Source organism: Pongo pygmaeus, chromosome 8 (genome assembly GCF_028885625.2).
Source record: "Pongo pygmaeus isolate AG05252 chromosome 8, NHGRI_mPonPyg2-v2.0_pri, whole genome shotgun sequence".
Lineage (NCBI taxonomy): Eukaryota > Metazoa > Chordata > Mammalia > Primates > Hominidae > Pongo > Pongo pygmaeus.
The window spans coordinates 63273093-63280073 of NC_072381.2; the positions used below are offsets into that span (position 1 = coordinate 63273093).

At 58.9% G+C, this 6981-nt stretch overlaps 1 protein-coding gene across 5 annotated transcripts in view; it reads right to left on the reverse strand.

The window, feature by feature from the left end:
- Positions 1–514, reverse strand: part of ZMIZ1 (zinc finger MIZ-type containing 1) — a 250401-nt gene extending 249887 nt beyond the window's left edge. For 4 of the 5 annotated variants that reach the window (XM_054503119.2, XM_063669902.1, XM_054503121.2 and 1 more), the window contains exon 1: positions 181–514. The gene's annotated coding sequence lies outside the window, so the exon portion shown is untranslated. The remainder of the gene's footprint in view (positions 1–180) is intronic. The other variant, XM_054503120.2, reaches the window with a different exon arrangement.
- Between the last annotated feature and the right edge of the window lie 6467 nt (positions 515–6981).

Sequence of the window (6981 nt, forward strand, 5' to 3'; positions counted from 1 at the left end):
CCCCCGGCCGCCCAGGGGAGCGGAGCGGAGCCCCCGCCGCCGGCCAGTCGCCCCGCTCCGGGGGACACTTTAAGGGAAAAGCCCCAGCACCCAATACCCCACGCTTGCACCCCGAGAGTCCCCGGGGAGCGGGAGGTAGCCCCGGAGCCAGCGGGCGCCTGGCTCTGGCCCCAAACTTACCGGGCGCTGCGAGCGCCGCTGCCGCCGCTGGAGGACGCGCCGCCGCCACCGCCGGGTTGGGCAGGCTCGGGCCGGGAGGAGCGCAGCGAGGGCGCCGAGATCCGCTCGACTCCGGCTCCGGCTCCGCGCCGGCTGGGGCTGGGGTCACCGCGCTGCGCCGGCGTTGCTCGCTCGCTCGCTCGGCCGCCCGATCGCTGCTCGCCCGCCTGCCGCCCGGCCGCCCGCTCTCCCCGGCGCCCGCCGCCGCCGCTTGCTTTTTTAATGTCCACAGACAGTGAAAAGGAACTCGGCGTTAGGGGGTGAGTAAGTGAATCAACTCGCCCGAAGCCGAGCAAGTTGAAGTGTCAGATTACATTGGCTATTCTATTTCCAAAGGGCCCCGCGCCGCCGGCCGCCCGCAAAAGCTGGTGCGGAGTCAGGCCGGAGCGGAGCGCCGCGCCGCCGCCGCCGCCGCCGCCGCCGCCGGCGCTCGGCTCGACTCCGCTCCGCTTGGCTTGGCTCGCGCTCTGCGCTCTCTTTCCCCTTTCCTTTTCGCCTCTCCTCGTTCTCTCCCTCGCCTTTCCCTTCTCTTCCTCTTTTCCTCGCTCCTCGGTCTCGGCGCTCTCCCAGCTTTTCTTCTCCTGGCTCCTGGTTCCCCGCTACGCCACCAGTCCATTCACCTCTCTCCTTGCCCTACTCCCTCCGCTACTCCCTGACGCCCCCTGCAGCCCCCAGCCCCCCTGCAGGCCCCAGCCCCAGGAAGTTTGGAGAGGGGGACAAATGCTGAGCCTAGGTAGGGACCACCTTGGGAAGGAAGCCAAAATCACACCGCTCACCCGAGAGCCCCTGCCCCGCGCTGGCACGCCCCCGCCTGGAGTGCACTCGTGGCCCCGGGCGCTGTCAGGTACCCGAATTGGGGTAAGCGAGTTGCTAACTGGATCTCCAAAGCCTTCCCCTGGGGTTGACTTTGGAATTGTTCCTACAGCCCGGGGACTGGTGATTGGGGTGGGAAGAGGACCACCACCACCAAGGGTGACTTTGAGGGAGACTAGAGCGCGGCCCCCCGACAGCTGTGGGGGAGCGGGGATGTGGTGCGCACAGTTGATTCGCGGCACCTAGCGCAGTCCAGAGACGCGTGGATTCCCCTAGGCCCCGCGCGCTGTGCGCGCGGGTTGCGTGGGAGCTGCTAGGCGGGGGCCCGGCCCTCTGCCCCGGACTGAGCACTGCCAGAGATAGCGGAGAGCTAAGGTACTCACGAGGCGCAGTTGGGTGCACCCACTCGCGGGAGTTCCCCTAGCCGACCCACCCCCGAGAGCATCCAAGTACGCGCCCACTTTGGCTCACGTCCACTGCCACTCTCACGGAAACTCCTACACGAACAGCACACACGTTCGCTCCCTCAGCATTGCAAACACGCTCCCCCCCAAACCACAAACGCGCCCCCACACACTCGCTTACTTTCCCTCACAAAGATGCCCGCTTACACGGCCACAGCAGGCACGCTCAGAGACACGCAGTTGCACACTTACACACATCGCTGTATACAACTCCACATACAATCAAAAACCAAAACACGAAACGTTCCCCTGGGCACTAAATCCTCACGTTAACGTACACACAAACACACGCCCTCCTCTCCCACTTCCTCTTCCATACCCCTTCCTCAAGGCCCCCCACCCCTGATTTTCGGCACCCCCAGTCCCAATCGTAATTGGCGCCCGCGCAGCCCTCTTTGGACACACACGCGCGCCCACGCACGCGCTCCCTTCCCCGGCAGGCGGGGGCGGCATCGGCCGGGAGCCCGCGGAGCCCGCTTCGGATTCCAGGTGTGGCAGTCACTCCGCGCTCCACGTTTTGCAGGCTGCCACCGTGTCGGAGGCGAGGCGAGGAAGGGAGCTGGAATAACAAAGGCAAGTTGGGGAGAGCGCAAGGGGGCGCAGCCCCGGCCGGGCTGCGGGGGGAGCCTTGCATGGCCGAGGCTTCGGAGGCTGCAGGGTCGGGGGCGCGGGGAGCCGGAGGTGGGGGAGGAAGGGTGGGGGGAGAGGGGCGGGGCTGAGGCGTGACGTCAGAGAACAATGACACCGCCGGGGGGCGGGCACCCGGAGGCGGCCCAGGCGGGGGTCTCCCCCGGGGCCTGGGGCGGGCCGAAGATGTCCAGGCCCGGCCGGAGCCGCCTTCTGATTGACGAGGCCCGCATGGGAGTGCGGACGTGCAGCACAGACTTGCGGGTCTCCTGGGCCTCTTGGGCGGTGATCAGCGCAGACCTTGGGCCAACCGGGGAAGCAGGCCGGAGCACTACCTCCCCACCCCCATTTTAGAACATCCTTCTGAGGGCTTCGCTGACCTCGGCTTGAACTCCTTCAGAGCCGGAGAGATCACTCCTTCCACCACCGAGAGAGAGGAGGCAAAATGAATTTGCCAGCTTTGAATTCATTCTCAAGGCTCCGCTAGTCTCACAGCCAGTGAACTCAGTCTGGAATTCCTGAAAGCTCAGAAAACTGCTGCTTAGGTCCACCCGGGCGTGGGGGACGGCGTGTGTGGGGGCGCAGGTGGCGGAGTGGGGGCGTTGTTTTATTTTCCCCAGGGGAAATTCTGCCTCCCTCTGCCATTGGGTGCAAGAAAAGGCACTCCTTTGGGGCCTCAGTCTTCCTACCTGTCACATGGACATGGACTGTGATCACTGCTGCTCTTCCACCCCCGCCCTCCCTGTAGGTGGCAGCTGAGCATCCCTGGAGAGGGTGGGTGGTATGAAAGCACTTCCAGACCTCTAGGGACACCAGGGAGTATGGTCCCAGCACATTGCTGTGGAAGTGAGCCCCTCCTCAGCCTGTGGGTGGCCTAAGGTCACAGGTAGGTACACCAGGGCCAGCTGAGAAACCTCCGAAGGTAGGAAATAAGCTTGCAGAATGGTGGCTGGAGCCACAGCTGTCCCATGCCCAGCAATCCACAGCATTGCAGCAGTGGCAGCAGCCACCCCATACCCAGGTCCAAAATCCAAAAAGAGAGTTTCTGGGTATTTAAGGACTTGGGATGTGATAATCCAGCCCAGCCAACAATTAGACCAGTTCTTGTTGCCTTAATGACCAGCTAGGTCTGGAGGCCCAGCCCTCTCAACCTTTCTATCCAGATTCCTCAATAAGTATCCAGGGCCTGCCCACCTCCAGGAATTGGGGGATGCAGGTGACCTCGGAGGTGACCACTCTTGTTCAAAGTCTCCTGTCCAGAAGCTCCACCCCCTACCCCACATCCCAGCCCCCTACTCTCCCACCAGTATTTACATCTGAAACCCAGAAAGTGGCTGCAGAGGGCAGAGGCGCCAAGTAGGCTCAACTTAGTAGCATGGAACCAGGGATCATTTCAACCCTCCCCTTCCGTGCAAGCATGGCAGCAAGTCAGAAAGCCCACCAGGGCCCTGGGACTTCCCTAGGCTTCAGTCCTTGGGTCTCTGAGGCCCTTGCTCCTTTGTTCATCTTCCAGGGAGGTAATGGGGTAGATTGGATACCTCTGGGGTCTTGGAAGAAGCTATGACTTATTTACTGCCTGCTGTGTGTTGAGTACTGTGGTGGGGCCTCCTAGGTATTGAGAATTCAGTTCGCTGATTGAATTGTCACATTGTCTTAAGTTAGGTGCTGCTACCATCCCCCTTTCAGAGGAAACTCAACTGTGAATGACTTGCCCAAGATTGGTCAGGATGGGAACTCGGACCCCCATTAACAGAGTTCCCTGTTGTCCCCTCAGCCCTGGCTCTGTTCATCCATAGACTCTGTGTAGCCCCAAGCAAGTTGTTTTCCCCCTCTGAGCCCCTGTAAGGTCCATGGTGCCATCAGGACTCACTGGGAACTGTGTGTCCAACAACCTCACCCCAAAAGCCTCAGCCTCACTGGGCCTGGAGATCTGCCGGTGAGACAGAGAGGACAGTGCCATCACTTCCTTGTGGCCCAGAGCTGGAAGATGCATCCTGCTCAGCCCCTGCAGGCCCAGAGGTCACCTGTCTCCACTAGGAGGGCGCGGGCAGTGTGGGGCAGCCAGGTTGTACCAACGTTCAGAGCACACTCAAGTGCTGTTAATTTCCCTGTCCTGTGGGAGCCACCAGCAGATTGGGGAGAGGACCATTGCTGGGGCCTGGGCCCAGGTTTCAGGAGACAGAAAATCTGGAGGCCAGCAGGATGGTGGGGGTGGGAGGCTTGAGGTCCCTGAGGGAAGCAAAGGACTTGTGTGGGGTGCGGCGAGTATGGCCTCCTAGGCTGGGCTGGGATGGGGATGGGTACACAGTGGGGATTCCTACCTCTCCAGGAGCTGCTTTCTCTGTCCCCACTCTCCACCTCTCACTTCTGGAACTTAAGGGAGCCAGGGAACATCTAAAATTGAGACTAGAGAGGTGGGAAGAAAATCTCATTTACTGTGTGCCACACACTTTGGAAACATTCCTTGTATTCTCTCCACAAGCCAGGTGTCATTCCTTGCTAAGGGAAGAGGCTCAGGGAGGTTAAGTGACCTGCTCAAGATCTCATAGCTGGCTGAGCATGGTGGCTCATGCCTGTAATCCGAGCACTTTAGGAGGCCAAGGCAGGGCAGATCACTTGAGCTCAGGAGTTCAAGACCAGCCTGGGCAACATAGCAAGACCTTGCCTCTACAAAAAATACAAAAATTAACCAGACATGGTGGCACATACCTGTAGTCCCAGCTATTTGGGAGGCTGAGGTCAGAGGATCACTTGATCCTGGGAGGCTGAGGCTGCAGTGAGCCATGATTGTGCCACTGCACGCCAGACTGGGCAACAGAGCATGACCCTGTCTCATAAAAACTAAACAAAACAATAAAGATCTCAGAGCGGCTAAGTAGGTGGAGCCGAGATTGGGCTCCAGGTTGGGCTGGGCCTTGAGGTTGAGAATAGGGACTTGCCCTCATCTCACTGCCAGGTTATGGTGCAGATAAGGTAACCTACCAGGTACTTTGGGGTGGAGTAAAGACTCTCACCCACTTGCCAGGGAATGACCAGGGTGCCTCCCATGGCAGTGAGGTAATGGAGATTACATTTAGAGTTCACCCCTTGGTGGATACAGAAAGCATTTGGGCCCTGCCCAGCTCTGAGCCCTGCGCCTCTAAGAGGTGGGTGGTTGGGTCAAGCAGGGAAGATCTATGTCCTTTGGCGAATTAGGCTCCCCTGCTCTGCCTCCCCCTCATTTCCAATCAGATGGCCCCTCCATTCTCTGAGCCCACACCTTCCCATCCTCCAAGGCTTGACTCTCCAACGTCCTTCCCTCAAGCCAGCCGTCTTCTCACTTTCTACCATGGAGTTCTGCCCTATGGTTCGAGACCCAGTTCAACCACCACCCCCTTCTTCAGATGGGAGTCATAAGAGAATAGGCTGGGAGCCTGCCTCAGGAGCCGGGACACCTATGTGCCCAGCCCGCCATTGCCTGACTTGCTGTGTGGCCTGAGCATATCACAAACTCTCCCTGTGCCTGTTCCCCATCTGTCAAGTGAGAGAGTGTGGGATATCCAGCAGCACTTTTGCCTCTGATTGTCCTAAGATTCTGTAGGTCTGAGCCTTTAACCCTTGGACTGAGCTACAGTTCACTTTAGAGTTTGAGGGAGGCCCTGCTTTAGGGAGGGCTTTCAGAGGGGGCCATTTAGTGGAGTAGGGACAAGAAAATACCTGGAGGGAGCTGCTCAGAACTGTGACTGTCTAGGACTGTGAATAGGTAATGACCCTAACGCCTCCCTTCATGGGGCACCTCTCACCCTCTGAGCCTCACAACAGCCCTTTTGTGGGTGACTAAGCTGAGCCCCAAAAGGAGGTGATGGCTTTCCCAAGACTGCACCACTGGGAAGCACCAGAGCTGGAACAAGAGCCAGGTCTCAGCCAGGCATGGTGGCACATGCCTGTAGTCCCAGCAACTCGGTGGGGGGACAAGAAGGGGTGCAAGAGCCAGGTCTCCTCATGCAGTGTCCCCTCACCTGCATCAGCGCCCCTCCAGAGGAGCAAGTACATGCGGCACTGATGAGGAAGTCTGGGACAAGTGACCTGAGGAGGACCATGCCTCCCACCTCCTTCCTGATAGCTCCTGCACCCCGAGAGGAGTGGGGGAAGGTCTCAGATCCTCAACATCTCCCCTCCTTCTGGCTATGCCGTCATCCAGCCTCAAGGCTCATGCTTCCTTGCCCTCACCTGATCCTGTGGCCATGCAGGGTGACTTCCAGAATTGCCAGCATTACGTGCATACTCTTACCTCTGTGCCGTTGCTCATGCTCTTCCTACCTCCTGGGACACACCCCTCCCAGTCACCAAGGCCACATCTACAACCACCCTGATACCTCCACCAGATGTGCCATCTTCCTTGTCTTAACCCCCGTATGCTGCTGTCCCAGCCTCCAACATCAGCATAACCATAGGAATTACTTGTGAAGTTCCTGCTATGTTCCAGGCATTGAGTAGCTCATACACATGAACTCCTCCCATCCTCTGAGCTATTAGTATTCTTGTTTTACAGATGAGGAAACTGAGGCACAGGGAGTTTCATTTCCTAGTATGACACCTCACAGGCTAGGGAGGTTATGTGTTACATGGCCCTTTTCTGTCAAGGCTGCAGGTCATAGGATGGCTCACTGCTACATCCCATCACCCAGTGCAGGGCCTTGGGGGCTGACAGGCCATCAAGAGCAGGGGAGGTATAGAGGCCCACAGGATGAAGGATGACCAGAACCAGCCCTCTGGGAGCTCACAGGCTCTCAGGAAGGACTGCCCACACCAAAGGCCATTCTTTTTTTTTTTTTTTTTTTAAGACAGAGTTTTGCTCTGTTGCCCATGCTGGAGTGCT